Source organism: Anser brachyrhynchus (genome assembly GCF_964034855.1).
Source record: "Anser brachyrhynchus genome assembly, chromosome: 3".
Taxonomy (NCBI): Eukaryota; Metazoa; Chordata; class Aves; order Anseriformes; family Anatidae; genus Anser; species Anser brachyrhynchus.
The window spans coordinates 68,998,735-69,015,431 of NC_137696.1; the positions used below are offsets into that span (position 1 = coordinate 68,998,735).

The following is a 16,697-nucleotide window of genomic DNA, read 5'->3' on the forward strand; positions in this document are numbered from 1 at the left end:
ATCCCAGACAGAGAATGCATGACTCAAGAGGATAAGAAGCCCCCATCCTTTCAAACAACAGTGTCATTTAAATAAACAAGCAGCAACTCTCTGGGTTTGGTGGGGTGGGAAGGGTGCATTAGCAGCCATCACAGAGCCCTTCGCTGCAGCAGCATACAGAGGAGCCAGCGCTCTCCTGCCCTGGGAACCCAGTTGTGCTTTCCTTTTCCGGGTGGAGGCAGAGAGCCCTAAGGTGTGAAACATTTGTTTAATCCATTACTGGGGAGAGGGCAGATCACACGCTCATCGCTGCTGCTGCTTTTCCAGCGGGATGTTAGTCAATTCGATTCATAATCAAGCAACGGTGGTTGCCCTGAAGGCTGTTACCAGCTACATACTATGCAGGATGCAGTCTACCTGGCAGGCCCTCTTTTTTCCCTCGTAAAATACATCATTTCTGTGTTCTCAGATGAGGTATAAACCCTTGGTTTATGCTTTTTGATTTTTTTCCTTTTTGTATTTTAACAAGCGTGGGAGATTTTGTGCCATTCTGCACAGCAGTTCAGGATTATTATTTTTTTAAACAAAATCAATTCCAGTTCGAGTATTATATGAAAATAACTAAGGTTTATAAAGTGTTTGTCTCATAATGTTTACTTTCTTTCCAACCAAACATTTATAAATAGATTGAGAGAAATGTGGCAAAGCACCAAAGCCATCCACTAAAATATTTCATAAGAAACTATAATGTGAAAGGGGAATAAAGGAGCACTTTTGGAAGTGATGTTTGTTAGTGAATTCTTTTTCGTGTAGGGGGATATGATGCAATATGTCATGTTGACCCTTTGGAGTCTATGGCATACTGATCCAAATTTATTCCTGGAGGGACTGCAGTGCAGTACAAGAGTTGTAGTCAGATCGAATTTATCTACACATTTCTACAGCTTTTTTTTTTTTTCTTTTGATATAAGAAAACTAGTTACTGAGAGTTCATCACATGCTGAGAAGTGATGGAGTTAGTGAGAAATCCAGTTTCTGTATTTTCAAATCCAGGCATCTACAGCACACTTAAGTTTACTTTATTTTTTTTTTCCTCCAGGTAGATATCTTTCCATATCTTTCCATCCTAGTGCCTGGCAAAGAGAGAACAATCATGCATGTCATGCATGTCCTTCATTCTCTCTTCCTTGTTACATATGAAACTTATGGAACATATTTGATGCCCTGTTGTTTTTCATTAGGCACATAGATATAAACTCTTTGGAAGAGTGGATGTTGTTTCCAGTGTGCTCTTTCTTGAAAACTTAGCGGCTTTTTTTCTGTGCTACCTTTTCTTCTGTTAATTATCTGACTACTACTTAATCCTTTGCAACTCCCCCAGAGTGAGCAGTAGTGGGATCAGTAGTGGGTACAGACCATGGCCGAACTCTGGTGGTTCTTGTGTTGTGCCCAAGAGGACTGAGGGAGTTCAACTGAAACGGTTGTGAAGACCTCAGTAGCTACAATGATAACATTATTTTTGAGCTAGATGACTGATCTTCCTTTTAGAAAAGTACACACGTGGGATCTGCAGATGTTGCAGTACTGTATTGAGCTTGTTTGAATTTCCAATGCAGGAGATTTTTGACCCCAAGGGTCAAAGTGAACGATAGCTTTGTCCCACACCAGGTCCCCTATAGATGTGGGTCCACTGTGGTCTGACTCATCAGGACAGACCAAAGGAAAGCAATCCTATTGCTGTTAGTTGATAAAAACAGGAGAGATTTGATTCTCTTTCCTGAAAATGTAGACATGAGCTACTATGGCTACTTCAACTTTTATTAAAAATGAAGATCTTCCTTTGTTTTCCGGTCTCAGTGACATACTCTGGTGTGAGCCCTGCAGGGCCTGGCTTTGGCTGGCACCAGGAGAGGACTACATCTCTACGGGACTGCCGTGGGGGAGTTTCTGCAACAAAAAAAGAAATCTCCTGTATCAAGCTTTTCCTTAGAAATACTCTAGAGGGAGTCAAATCTAAAAGTTTATTTATCTTTAAAGTATTTCAACTGCAGTTCCCCCTTTTAAAACATTCTGTTTGCTTCCTGTTTATTTATTTTAGGCCTGTCTATTAATGCTGCATTTTTGTTTGAATGTGTTTGTACATTTTCAGATCAGATACGTGCTAATAGTACTTAAGAGGCATTATTTGGAGTGATGTGTCACTGTCACAGCAATAAATAGCCTTTGAAACCAGCAAATACCAGTTTTAGCTTTGAAGCAAACAGAGTCCTAGGAAACAAAAGCAAAAGAGAAAGTAAAAGAGTTTCACATACCAAAGAAATGGAGGTATGGCTTGTATTTAAGATCGTTTTCTACAGTGTTTTGTTGGCTTCAGTATCTGGTGACACACTAAGTCTCTTACATGAATAACTTGCGTTAGAAATGTAACTTTGAATTGGATGTAACATCCCATCAGCTATATGCTACTATCCTGGATGAAGGCTGTGGATGTACCCTACTTTTAAAAAGTGAGTTCACTTTTAACATTGATTTATTATTTGAATATCCTATCTACTATCCTTGCTCTGCAGTGGTTATTGGACAGTTTTTAAGAATTAAACATATACAGAGATGGAGGGGAGGGAGGACTGTGCTACTTCAAAAATTATTCGGAGGGACAGTCTCTCCTGGGGCAGAGCTACCTCTCTTTAACCTCACTTTGCATACATATCCAGCATAGCAGCAGACTGGAAACTTTTCTGCTTTTATTTAGCTTCCACTGGTTACAGCTGCTAAATGTCTCCTGGCTTTCTGACAACAGCAGAAAACAAGCATTTGTCAGACAACCTATGAATTCAATTTTTTTTTCCTCAAAAGAGAGAGAGAGCAATGCTCATGAGGTTCCCTTCCAGAGATTCGTCCACAATCATTGAAGGAATTACACCCACTGCCTCGCAGAAAAGACTATCTGGTATCTGGCAGCCCAGAAACTCCACAAATTCCCTGAGATCTAAACACCAAGCAGAGATAATGAGTGGGAGGCCAGAGCTAGCAGTTGAATTTCAACCTGGTTTCACTCATCAATGAACACATCCTGGTGCAACTCTGCAAGCGGAGCCCTGTTTGTGCTGAGCCTTGTGCTTTGAGGGGATCTGTGTTTTTTTTGATGGGGGAAATGGGAAGGATGTAGGAGGAGTAGTCACCTGTGGGTGGAATTGATCTGACCACATATCTGCATATGAACTTGTCACCTGGGCAGCTTTCATAGTAAGAGAAAACACAGGGGATTTCTACAAGTGATTTGTTTGTCTAAAGAGCTAGATGTCTAAAAGAGCTGAGTTGAATTGTGCCCTAAAATATGTAGGTGTCTGAAGTTAGTTGAAATAATTTCCCTTCTGCACTGCTGTGTACAAAAGAAAGTGCAGAGGGGAGTTCAGGCAACTGGTAGAGCATGGGAAATTCCATTTTAGCTAACTGATATTTCTCATTTCCCAAATTATCCTTATTGGCTTTGTTTCACAGAGGCCTGAGGCAATTTGAAGAAGCCCCTAGAAAGCACTGCTCCCCTTCCTTCCTATGCCTGTGCCTCTGGCGGTGATGAGGGTGCATGTCTGTAGTGTGGGAAGACCGTGCTCATGTTTCTCTTTGTCTTTACATTTGCTGTTGAGCCTGTAGGGAGAAACTGAATGCGACATCTCTGACCTAGCAGTGTTCATCCATGTTGATGCAGACTTTTGCAGCCCATCCTTTGCGTCTTGCCATCATTGTTCTTACCAGGCTTTGAGCTCCATAGAAGCTCTGTGGCTCCCAGCCAGCTCAGGCAGCTCTGGCTGTCTCTCTGACTGGCCCCAGGGATGGGTAGCCAGATCTCCACACAACATCTGAACATCTCTGTCACTGAAGGCTGGAAGATCTCTCTTCCTTTGTGACAGTCTCCATGTCTCCAGGTGGTTTGGGAAAGGGCAAGTCATTGATCAGAAATCACTGGCTATGGCAGGGGTGAGCCACATCGGTATTCTTGTTTCAAGCCAGGTGGGACAGGGGTTTGATTTCTAGATCTCCATACCCTCAGAAGGTGCCCTGGTCTAACCTAACCTAACCCATCCCAAGGCAATCCAGTGGTTTCTGTCTGGGCCTTGCTGGAAATTCTCCAATATTTCCTGAGAGCATCAATAAAAAAAAAAAAAAGTTATCTCCATGAGAAACTTCAACTTCAATGCATCCCCTTTTCTTACAAAGCTGCCAGGTTGAAAAAAAAATCTGTTTAAATTCCTCAGCAATATTTTTCCTTTAGCTCTTTCTAACCATAACAATGAGCTTCCCTGAGGAACACTATGGGCCGTAGGACTAGGTATAGCTGTGTTTTTCAAAGAAGTCAGCTGGATGAAGAGGAAGCTGGGGTTAATATGAAACATTGCCCTACACCTTACATTGGCTCAAAGAACATATTTTCTTTTTCTTTCTTTCTTTCTTTCTTTCTTTCTTTCTTTCTTTCTTTCTTTCTTTCTTTCTTTCTTTCTTTCTTTCTTTCTTTCTTTCTTTCTTTTTCTTTCTTTCTTTCTCTTTCTTTCTTTCTTTCTTTCTTTCTTTCTTTCTTTCTTTCTTTCTTTCTTTCTTTCTTTCTTTCTCTTTTCCTTTTCCTTTCCTTTTCCTTTCCTTTCCTTTCCTTTCCTTTCCTTTCCTTTCCTTCTTCCTTTCCTTTCCTTTCCTTTCCTTTCCTTTCCTTTCCTTTCCTTTCCTTTCCTTTCCTTTCCTTTCCTTTCCTTTCCTTTCCTTTCCTTTCCTTTCCTTTCCTTTCCTTTCCTTTCCTTTCCTTTCCTTTCCTTTCCTTTCCTTTCCTTTCCTTTCCTTTCCTTTCCTTTCCTTTCCTTTCCTTTCCTTTCCTTTCCTTTCCTTTCCTTTTCTCTCTCTCTCTCTCTCTCTCTCTCCTCCTTATTTTTTCTTTTTGTTATTACATGAGATGGATCAGTTTTTCCAAAGTTCATGAAGAGGAAGTGCATCTCTTGGTGTCATTGTTTATGTACACTGATTGACTGCCCTCTCTCACAGTCAAAACCCAGCATCAGTAAAACATTATAAAAGTATGTTTTACTTAAGTTAAAGAAAAGGCAGCATAGCTGCTGTCTTTGCTGCATCTACCCCTTTATAATGAAATAGAACATTTCACATTCTTTTGCTTCAAAACACTTTATAAGCATTTGTTCATTTGTCTCTACAGTAACTTTGAGAAATACCATTATTGTTATCATCAAGTCCATGAAGAAAGCTGAAACAGAGAGGACCTGTCCACAGTTATCCTTACAAGCCGCCCACCAGCAAAACTTGCATTGCTGTACTGATGCTGGGAGATTTGGTGTGGACAAGTCGGCAGCAGCCACAGTCTCTCCTGGGCCACAATTAGACAATATTACTGTTCAATTAGCAGGGGTCATTCACAGCACTGCTGCAGTTGTTCCTACCTACTGGTGGAACTGCAGCAGTGGCAATGTTCTTTGGATCAAAATCAGTACAGACACAGCAAAACAGACTTGTCCACAAGCAGGCCTATTAGCTATTGCAACATAATTCTTGTGTAAATAATCCCATTAAGTTCAGCTGGAATTATAAACTCTTAACTCAGGATGCTCTGCAAGTCATAGCTAGGTTGTGGAGAGATGAAAACAGTAGTGCCAGTAATTCAGCTCAAACTGCTTTTTTTTTTTTTTTTTTCTTCTTTTCTTCTTCTTCTTTCCCAAGCCAATTGTTGATCTTGAAAGCAGATGCCTCCAACTTGTTTCCTCCTGGAGGAGTGTGTGGCAAACATTTTTACAGGGCAGTGGAGCCTGCCTCCCACAGTACCTCGGAGGGAGAAAAAGGCAGAAGATGTGACAAAAGTCAAGGATGGTTCTTGAAGGACACTGAATAGCACTAACACCACAAGGTGCTAGCTAACCATAGAAATGCATTGCTGTCATCAGAAGCACTGTGGCCCAGATTTGTACTCTTGGGTGATCCAGCCTGCAAAATCTTTCCAGTTGTCTGCCTCAGGACAAAAATGTCCACTTATATGTAAAACCATTTAGGGATAGCTAATTAACTTTAAATTTACAACCAGTCTTCATACAGATTATTTTGCAATAATCATCAGTCCCCAGCATTTTGGCTTCACCTAATTTAGCTAAATAGGTGAAGACAAACCTATCCAATTCCCTATATAAATATTTTTATTTAATTTCTTTAAACTAGCTCATTTTAATTCACTTAACAGCTCTTCCTGACAAGTAAAAAGGCATTTGAAAAGAGACACGACTACCTCATCATTCAGGATTTATGCTACCTATTAAACCCATGGAGAATACTGCACTGAGGGAGATTATGTTGCATCTGTCCTGCTGGGGTTTCTTGTTCCTGTCTCTGCAGTGCCTCTTGTACATTATTGCCAAAGACAGACACTGAAATATTTGCACATTCAGGGTGGTTATGCCTCTGCTGCATCAGGAGTCCTGGCTCAGCTAAACCACTTACATTCAGCATCCTAAGAAGAGTCTGCTTCATGCCCAAGCTTAAAGAGAAAAATTCTCATTTTTTGTCCTCACTTTTCTGACTAATCACTGAAAACACTGAAGAGCTCTGCTTCTGTCCTTTGCAAAACCTTACTTAAGCACCACGAACTGTAGCAACCAGTGCCTCTGTCAAAGGGAGAAACACATGGGCAGAGAACTAAACAGCTCAATTTTTAAAAGAGGACTGGGGGGTAGGAAGTAGGGGGTGGGGAGAAAGAAAGCATATGCAAACTGAGCTCTTAAGCAAACTCTGTTCTTACTTGCCTTATGGACTTTTCACAGTGTACTTTGTTAGAACTGGGTCTTGAATGAATAGAAGACGGGCAATAGATGTGACTCTGCAATCTCACATGCAGTTAGTCAGCATTAACATCTGCACAGTTATTTGTCACTGGTGTGCAGCTCATGTGGGCAGCAGGGTAAACACACCATATATAAATAGGCACACAAGCAAACAGCACACTAAAGATTTATAGCTCAGGGGTGATTTCAAGAGAATAGAGCTTTACTGCCTCCAGTGCCTGCTGGGATCCAGAAGTGAAGAAACTGGTTTATTGAGTGTGAATCCCAAGCTAGGAGGCCTGCTGGGCCTGGGCTGGTGCCGTGAGAACCAGCCTGGAAAGCCTCATGCTGTCCCAAACTGCAAGAGGATGTAGTACCACGTGGACGTGGTCACTCAAATGCAGATGCTCAGCTGAGGTGTAATGGCCCTTGTCTACTCTTGTCACCCACGTACCCTGTGGCTCATTTCAGGATGGTGGGTATGGCCCCGCAGGGTCTGGGCTGGCTCTGCATCCCATGGGTGTGCACGTCCTCACCAACCCCACTTTCCTCTGCTGCCTGAGCATCACCCGGGGCCTGGTGTCGCTGCCCTCCACGGCCCTGCCTCCCTGCTCCCGACCACATGGGGTTACCCAGGTCTGTTGGAAAGATGGAACCTCTGTCTGGGTTTTCTCGTGCCAAAAAAAGGCTGCAGAAAGGCTTTGGTAGAGGTCAGCCCTACTATGAAAAGAGGTATCCGCCTGGAAATGAAAAGTGCCACCCTAAAATGAAAATCGCAGAAAAGATGAGAAAACAAGAGCAAGAGCAACACGGCTGCTTCGCTGTGCTCAGGACTGTCTAGGTGGCAGCAAGTGCTGCGGGTTAATGGAGTCACCTCTCACCCCTGGAATCTAGTTTAAATCTTGCCTTAGGGTAATAAAGGGAAATTGCATCTGATGGTGTCAAATTAGTCCCTAGTGGACTTTTCTCCACATCACAAATTCACCACAAATTTCACACAATTTGTCATGATTGGCAGGATCTGCTCATAGAAGCTGAGGATGGAATAGCTGCGGTTTTGTAGGCCAGAAGTCAGGGGCTGTTTGCAGATGGCTTCAGCACTATCAGGCCGCCACTGTCAGAACAAAGCCCCGGGTTCATCCCTGCTCATCAAAGCAGGGGAAACAAACAGAGAAGCCATCATCTCATGACAGGGCTAAACTATTATTCACTTCTACAGCCAAGGAGGTTTGGCAGAGCAAGCTCTGACCTATTGATTTACACCAATGTCTCACTGAGTGGAGCTATTTGGGTTTTATAATAGTCTAAATGAGATCAAAAAATATAGCCACATACTTACTGGAGTTTAAAATATTCAGGTATTTTAAAATATAGTGGTCTTGGCATAAATAAACATGCAGATTCTGATGAAATTGGGCCATTTCATGTGGATCACAATGTGTGAAATACTAATTTGAGTGAGTACCCCTGCCTGAGGTGCCAGGTGTGTCTCTGCTTCATGCATTCATGCACAGCACACATCTATGTCTCACGTTTGCTCTGTAGATGCAGTATTTGAGGATAAATAAGAGCATTTTATGTGTATTAAAGGCAACGTGAAGTCAGGTCCTATCTCCTCTTGGCTCTGGTACCTGTGCAAAAGCACTTTAGACAGATCCAGGCCTGCTAAGAAAAAAGATGGAGAAGTAACCCAAAGTCACTTTGCTCAGTGGTGTCATTTGATAAATAATGGATGTCATGAGAACAAGGCAGCATACAGTCATTCTGACGCTGACCCACTTGGGTCTTGGACTAATAACCTAGCTGATTTGTGCAGGCTGGTGTTACCATACACTGCCCTTGAAGCATCACAGCCCCTTTCCATGTCATTCCTTGATGTCCTTACTTCAGCTCAGAGGACTTGTCAGATGGCTGCTTTCCAGATTCATTGACTTTGCTCATATCCTGTTGAAAAATCTTCATAACAGTGCTGAATAGTATATAAACATGTGCTTAATGCTTTTGAAAATGAAACCTGAGAACTTTGCAAAGATTAGCTGAAATAGGTGGCAATAACACACACATATTCTTTCAAACAACAGGCAGCAGTGCTGCACCTATTTTTGATGAATAGTCTCTCTTGATGAAATACCCTTTAAAAACCTCGAGCTGCCTCATCCTCCCAGTCATTTTGGATGGTCCCCACCAATCTTTCTCTATGCTGATCAAGCATGGGAGTGGTGACACATCCAGCCCTTGACCCATTCCATGTCCCAAATGAGGTACTGTTTTGGGGCCACCTCGGGGAGCCCTTTCTTGCTGCCTTTTCTGCCTGTCCTTCCCAGCCTGGCACCTCCAGATAGAGTTTAGAAGTTCTGTCTGAAAAGTAAAATTCTTACATCCATTCCCACATGTTAGTACACTTAGCAGCTCCCTTTGAATGACTAATAGCAAAACCTTGCATATATTTAGCAGAGTCTGTTGTAATGCAGATACCCGTCTAGCTCTTTAATATAAGTGCTAACATTTAAACAAAATAAATCTATGTTCTGGTGGAAGTAAGCAATGACAATAAAGAGCAATTAGGTGGGCCAAACTTTAAAGGAAGTGAGCTTTTGTAGCTCTAAAGACCAACTACAAAGCTGAGTTAAATGCACTAAGGTGAATAATAGGTGCTCAAATCCCCCCTCAGCACTGGGAAGGTGAGGAAGGGAGAACACTTGGAACTGAAGAAATATTTAAATTGTTTATAAGCTTTTGTTTTGTTTTTTTTTAACTTTTTCTAACGTACTCTCTCATTTCCTGTTATTCTAAAAAAAATCCCCAGTGTGCATTGGTTCACATTAAGTCCACCATTTGTCCCTGGTTAAGAGTAAAGATGACTTGAAATTTGACTTCAGCTCACTTTCATGTTCCATATAAGTGAAAGAGTAATCTTTCTTAATTCTCAATGCATGAATAAAGACACATAGATGAATACAGACATATCCACCCTTCCCACATATAGCCTCTCCTCCATCCCAATCCATTCAAATAATACTTTCATCAAAAATAATGATAGAAAAAAAAAGGCTATGGGATATGATGTGCAAAGGGTTGCTGAGGACAAACAGAGACCACGTCATAGGCAAGATCTGACAGCAGAGGAAGGATACAGATCTATACTTACATTAGTCATGGTTTCTGTACAAATCTGTGTAGATTTTTTTTTTCCTTCAAGAAAATACATCCCTTAACTATTTTAATCTAAAACAGCACTCTGTTAGCTAGTAAAAACAGTGAGGTCTCATCTTTTTGCTGGCTACTCACTAACAGCATAAATTAGACTTAGAAACTTCCTTCTGCTGTGGACATCTGATGCATAAATAACACCATATGTTCAGCAGCAGTTTAAATAAAATATCGTTCTTACCTTGACAACGACAGTCTAATTTAGGAGCTATGTCTGTAATCAAAATGCAAACACTGAAGTGTTCTGCTTAATCTTTGTAAAAAAATGTATTACTTCTGTGCTGCCCTGAAACCATAGAAAGTATTGCTTTATATGCAAGGGGAAACCCCCATCATCTTCTAGCTTTGTGTGGCCAACATATACCAATCAGAAAATCTAAATGTCATCAGGAATGACCAACAGGGTAAAAAACTTGTTCCTAAGAGCATATGGACCCCCCTGGCCTCAGGAAATATTTGAAGAGTGCATACACATTTCGTCAAGATTTTTGAAATCCCAGGGGGAGAGGAAGGAATAAAAACACAATGGAGTAATTTAAAATGGCAGGTATTGCACTTTTCTTTTTCAGCACTGGAAATCAGATGCCTAATATTAATAGAAGCCATTATTTTTATTACTCTTATTAAAGAGGCTAACACCTGCCATCTCCCAGATTTCTGAGAGTGATTTAATTCTTCCTTCCCCTCTGCAGTGGTGATTATATTACACAGGATGGGGGGTAAATGGCATCAGTTTAAACACTGACATCGACTTTACCTTTCTAGGAAGGCTGTACCTGAAGCAGTCCATTCTGAGCACAGGGAAAAGCAAACCCTCACAGCTGGAGCAAAAGTGGCCAGCAGCAGCCCATGGACCCAGGAAGACCAGAAGGCCTGCAGACATGTCCTTTGGGGAGGAGGCTGCCCTGCTGCTCCCTGTCCTGAGGACAAGCCGCCCTGTTGCTGCCTGGCTGCTGGAGGTGGCGGAGACACATCCCAGCGCTGCACCACGGGGATCTGCTTCCCCTTTGCTCTCCCGCCACCCCGCAGCTTCACTGGGGGCAAAGCACTTTTTGCGGGGTTATTTGGATGGGAAAGGATGAGTTCCTTTTCTTATTCAGGGTTGAGCAGAGTATTTTAATTGTTTTTGTTGTTGTGGTTAATTCATTTCCATAAATAAAAATGGAAAACAACTTACAATTGATGACAGCTAGTTGAATTCCTCCTCTTCCTGAGTACATTTCACTGTCTGCTCCAGTCACTTTGCCTGCCCGTCCGTCCCACGTTCTCAGGGCCCAGATGCAGAATAATTCATTTTACTAATTCTTGTTTCATATTAGTCCTTTACCAGCCTCAGAGGTTGTTTACTCTCCTCTTAGTAATCTGAACTGGACTTCTCCAAATTCCTGCAATAACATTTTTAAACACTTCAGCCAGAAAATTACAGCATCCTTCTTTTCAAGGCTAGATATCATCATCATCATCTCTCTCTCTCTCTCTCTCTCTCTCTCTCGCTCTCTCAATTTATATAGACAGACTTAATATACATAGATAACCTTCTGACTGTATGTGAAGGTGATTTGGGAAGTCCGATATAAGGCCTGATACCAGGCAGGTTTTGCAGTTGCTGCTGTTGCTGTAGTCTCTTGGCACAGGCAGGTAGCCACATAGGATGTTGGTGAGAAATATTCTACCAAACCTCAACCGCAGGATTTTCAAAGGCATTGCACATATTTTTCAGGCTACTGCATGGAGCATTCCCTTGAGAGCACAGCGGGCTTGGATTTACTGCTGCTGGCTCAGGGTGTGTTGCACTCATGTAGTTGGAGTTTTCCCTATAAATCACATGCAAGTTACCTACTTTTGCCTTTGTAGCAAAGGAATGAGAAGCCTGCCCATGGTGATGGATGGCTTAATATTAGATGCTTTCTAGTAGTGTGTAGCTGAAACATTGTGAAATTGGAACATTTTACAGAGGTGAGTTTACTATGCTGGTATTCAATGCCACAACACACTGCCACTGCTTCCAAATTTCTCAGAGGTTTTCACAGCTCGTTTGTCCTCAGGTGCAAGCACAGGTGAGTCATGCTGATGGTGATAGGGTCCACTTGAAGACTGCTTCTTCACCTGGGCTTGTTGTGTGACCAAACAGTCACTGTTGCAAACACAGTGAATAAATGACATTGGTGCCTCTCGTAGGTGGCTGTGTGCCTATTTGAGAAGGTCTGGCCAGCACATGCTGGAGGAAGGAAGAAAGGGCGAAGAAGAAATACGAGAGAGATATTAACAGGCACAAATCTTCGCTGTGTGCATCAGACTCCAGGTTCAGAGACAGAAGTCTAACTTCAGCCCTTCCGTGGAGGCGTAAGGTTAACCCTCCCTAGTATTTAGCGGATTCATAAGTAGTAAAAGGAATTAGAAATGTGGACTGGTAATTACCGTTCATAAATTTCACAGTTAACACAAGTCTGTGTGAGGAGATATGGTGCCAGATGTCTGGGCTGGCAATGGATGAGGTTGCTGCAGGAACAGAAGCGGCGTCACCACATCGGTATGGCACAGGACCCAGGCAAATGAGCTGCGCTGGGAGAGGCTGCTCAGTGCTGTACTGCGCTGCCATGGTTGTCTTCTTTCTGACACCATCGCTCATCTCTTTGGATGGTGCCATGTAGGAATGCGAGTGTGTTCTCAGACAATGTAGGGGCATAAGGTCTTGCTGGAAGTGGCCATTCTCAGTGCAGAACTGTAGAGGAAGCAACCTTCATTTCTGCTAGTGCAAAATCAGGGTGACTTCAAACAACTGCTCTAGGGTGCAGAAGGATTTGTTTCCTTTCTCTTCTTATATTCCCTTTCATTTTGCAAACCCCAAATCTCTACTTAGTAAGCTTTTGCTTTTCAGCACTGCTTCACCACATAGAGCAGGGATGCCCAGCAAGAGGCTTGCAGGCAGAATCAGGCCTGTATGTTTGATCCCATCTCCCAGAATAGCGAAGACTAGGCCAACACAGCATGTACCAAAGCAATCCCTTTCTTTTTCTCAGGGAAGATATGTGCCTGGAGAGGAAGCATATGCTGCCCGGCTGTCTTTTTTCTCTCAACCTCTTTCTCTCATATGCTAAAGGAATTGCGCTGCATGCTGCACATCCCTGTACTAGTACTGAAGGAGACTGAGGAGGGGGGATGAAATATCAGGAAACTGCTGAATAGGAAGGTAGATATAGCAGATATTTGAACCATGTACTTCTGACCTCAGCAGCCTTTATCTATGGATGGTTTACACAGACTATTAATTAGCTACGCCATAGGTATGGAAAGACTAGAGCAGACCTAATGCATCACTAATTTCCGTCTAGCAGGATTTATTAAAACAGGCTCACTCAGTCAGGGTTTTTACATTAGCTAGGGAAATCCCAGCTTCATGGTCATCCTGTGACACCCCTTGTGAAAAAACCAACAAACAAACAAACAAACAAAAAACAACCAACCAACCAAAAAACAAATAAACAAACAAACAAAAAAACCAGACACCAATTAGTTATATAAATAGTTTCTTGTATATTGGTAGTTCTCCCATAGTTAAAACCCACTGCCCGGATGTTGGATTCTCAACAGAACAGTAACAATCCTCAAGAGCAGAGAAGTGATTTTAAAGGTAGGAAGGAGACTCCAGAGATACAGAGCTATTTGTACCAAAGAAGGCTTCTTCCTTGCTCAGAAGTCTGGTCCTAAATCTTCCAAGGCTTTAGATTGTTTCTTTTGAACATTCCCTGAAAGCACTTTGGATGAGGATGGTTTGCACTCTTTGCACAGTTGTAGCTTGCATAAATTGTTGTGCTTTATGAGAGTGCAATAGGACTGGTCCATATGCACATGATTTTAGGAACTGGGTGGCAAGAACATCCAGCGCACGTGCACTGTTCTATACAGGTGATAGGGTACTCTGGTGATGACAGCACTAGATTTTCTTTCTGTTGGCTTAAAATTTATTTCACATATGGTTTGCTTTCTTTTTTAACCAGATGATGATTTCATTGATTTGGTTGCTATCTTATGACCTCATATATCATCTTATATCACCAGGACTGCCTACAATGAAACAGCTCTCCCACATGATGAAGAGAGTACCATGTCAACTTGTATGCATACTGGTGATGGTGATATGTGCAGAAAAGAATAAAACAGCATGAGCAGGATAGCAAGTCTTCAAGTGACAAGAAGAGTTTCCAAAGGTCAGGCAACCATGTTTTGAAAGTGCCGTAGCTTATTCTGCTCAGTAGACTTTACTAGCATGACTCAAAATACAATTTTTGTTGAAGTTTCACGGTGGCAGATCCCTGGTCTCGATGCTATGCCTAAGAAAAACTAAAATCAGTTGAGATCAGACCTTTGCATTATAGTTCTGCAAAGCAAACTGACAACACTCTTTTCTGTATCTGAGAATTTTGAATTTAATTCATTGTGCAGTTTTCTGCAACTTCTGATTTTTGTGTGATTTTAAACCAGATCTTTTTAGGCTCCATAAAAGCAAGTGTATGAATTCCACTTGAGCCTTCACAACACAGAGCTCTCTGCCTAGTAAAATACCACTGACAATGATACTGTTACATCTGTTCACCCAAAAGGTGAGATTTACTTTCGTTTTTCAGGGACAGAGACATCAGTCTATAGATCTGGAACAGTGGGTTTGAAGCACCCCATGGTGATTTGCTCATCTCGCTAAGCTACACACCAGGAGAGCAGGTATGTCTTTTGCCTTCATGGCCAATTAGCATTAGTGTCTGCAGGAAAACTCGGATGACTGGAGCTAGCCCCCAGGGCATGATATCACCCTTTCAGCTGGCTAAGGTAATGCAAAGGGCTCTTTCCTTATTAACCTACTCCTGCTGAAACAGGCATACACCAGGGAGCAATCGTAAGGCAAAAGGAATTGATATTTTGGCAGGTTCCACACTTACTTCATAATAGCTCTGGAAATAGAACCTGCCCAAATAAGCATATGTAGGACTAAATTCTGCCTCTTATTTAGCACAGACATTGGTATTGAAGCTGATGAGAGCTGAGTGTGCTCCCAGAAGAAGAGGTCTTTGAAGAAGCTCCAGCGTCTCTTTTGCCTGGATGAAGCAAGCAAGGCTGACACAAGGAAGGGGTTTCACAAGACATGCTTTTTGCTAGAAAAGCCCAATTCAGCCCAATTCAGTGGAGTACCCAACTGGCTTTCAGATAACTGCAGCCAGGCCATTGCCGTGGGATAGGTGTGTGCCATGAGGCAGTGCTGAAGCCCTTTGCCCACCCACTGCTCTGGCTGGAGCAGGGTGGGAGGCTTCCACCAGCCGCCTGCAGCATGGGAGGTATTGCACAGAGCAGTGGATCCACAAAATCTGCCACTGGGAGGAATGAGCAGGCGGGACAGACAGGAGAGAAGCCTGCTGCTAAGGAGAAATCCTGGCCGGCACTTGTCCATCAGCAAAGTGTCTGTGCCCCCATCAGCCTCGGTATCCTGCCTCCTCTTCCCATTGTGCAGCAGTCAGTGCTGCTCAGGGAACGGCAGAGAGCTTTGGTTTCTTCATCCTTGCTCTGGCTTCAGATCCATGTTTTGCACTTTCCTATAGCTAGCAAGCAGCACATCTTTGCATTTCTGAAGCCATAAGAAAGGAGTTGATTCAGCAATAAGCACAGCCTGTGCTGATTGGGTTTTTCAGTGGCTGTGAGAAAAGGGGACTACTCATGCTATACTTCTAGGATAATTTGAATCTGGTATAAATCTGATCTGCTGCTGAAAGCAGTGGTCTCATCCTGTCCTGTGGGGTCACTCTTTCATTCCCACAGTCCTCCCTAGTGCTGTCACTAGCATTTATGTGGCTCTGTGGCAAGCTGGATCAAAGAGGGCATCCCACTGCACACCCAGCTCTCACCCACTCCTTTGACCATGAAAGGCTCCATACTGACATGAGCAAGTGCTACCTCTTAAGGGCTCTGCCTGCCTCTGCTAGTAGTTTGCTTCCCAAAAAATGGCTCAGGAAAGTGAAGGAGGAAATTAAAGTAGCGGGAAGCAACTTGTTGCTTCTTTCCAGCAGTCATGGCATTTGTGTCAGACTTGTTTCTAGACTTTCCCCAAATGCCAAAATGGGATAGACAGATCAAACCAAACTTAGAATAACTCAAAACACTTGTGAATTCACAACACCTCTGAGTGCAGGCCATGAAAGTTGCACCTGCTTAGTCCACGCTGTATTATTTTGTTTCATCTTGTACTTCAATGTTCCCTGCTATTTGAGGAAACTATACTTAAAGTGCCAAGAAACCTGATTGAAAATATGTTCAATAAACTCCCCAGGGCAGTTTGTGAAAAAGACAGTGTAGTTCAAGTAGCATCACACATGTTTAAAATTGCAACAGACACTTTGAAACCATGTGTTGTGTAATGATCAGGGTGCTAAATCATGTGTCAGAGCTGAGGGATCTGGTTTCTCTGAAAAGTGCTAATGTTTTTTGATGCTGAGTAGAAGCTGTGTTTAAAAGAAATGATCAGAAAGCACAAGTCAGTTTATGAGAGCATTAGTGCTTCAGATGTGGTTTATCTACTTAGCAGCAAACACTGCCTGCAGCAAACATATTTTGGACATACGAAACACATCATCCTATCTGCACACAAACCTCACATAAAGATTTGCCTTGGTAGTAAAAGTAACCAGTGATTAAATTGCTGTAACAGTAAAGTTGGTAAAA

The 16,697-nt window shown here is 42.5% G+C and overlaps 1 long non-coding RNA gene across 1 annotated transcript; it reads right to left on the minus strand.

The window, feature by feature from the left end:
• Positions 1 to 4,842: 4,842 nt before the first annotated feature.
• LOC308192855 lies at positions 4,843 to 11,275 on the minus strand. Its single transcript, XR_013949167.1, has 2 exons — positions 11,170 to 11,275; positions 4,843 to 5,796 (listed from the first exon to the last, which is right to left on the minus strand). It is a non-coding gene; the product is annotated as an uncharacterized lncRNA (long non-coding RNA).
• Between the last annotated feature and the right edge of the window lie 5,422 nt (positions 11,276 to 16,697).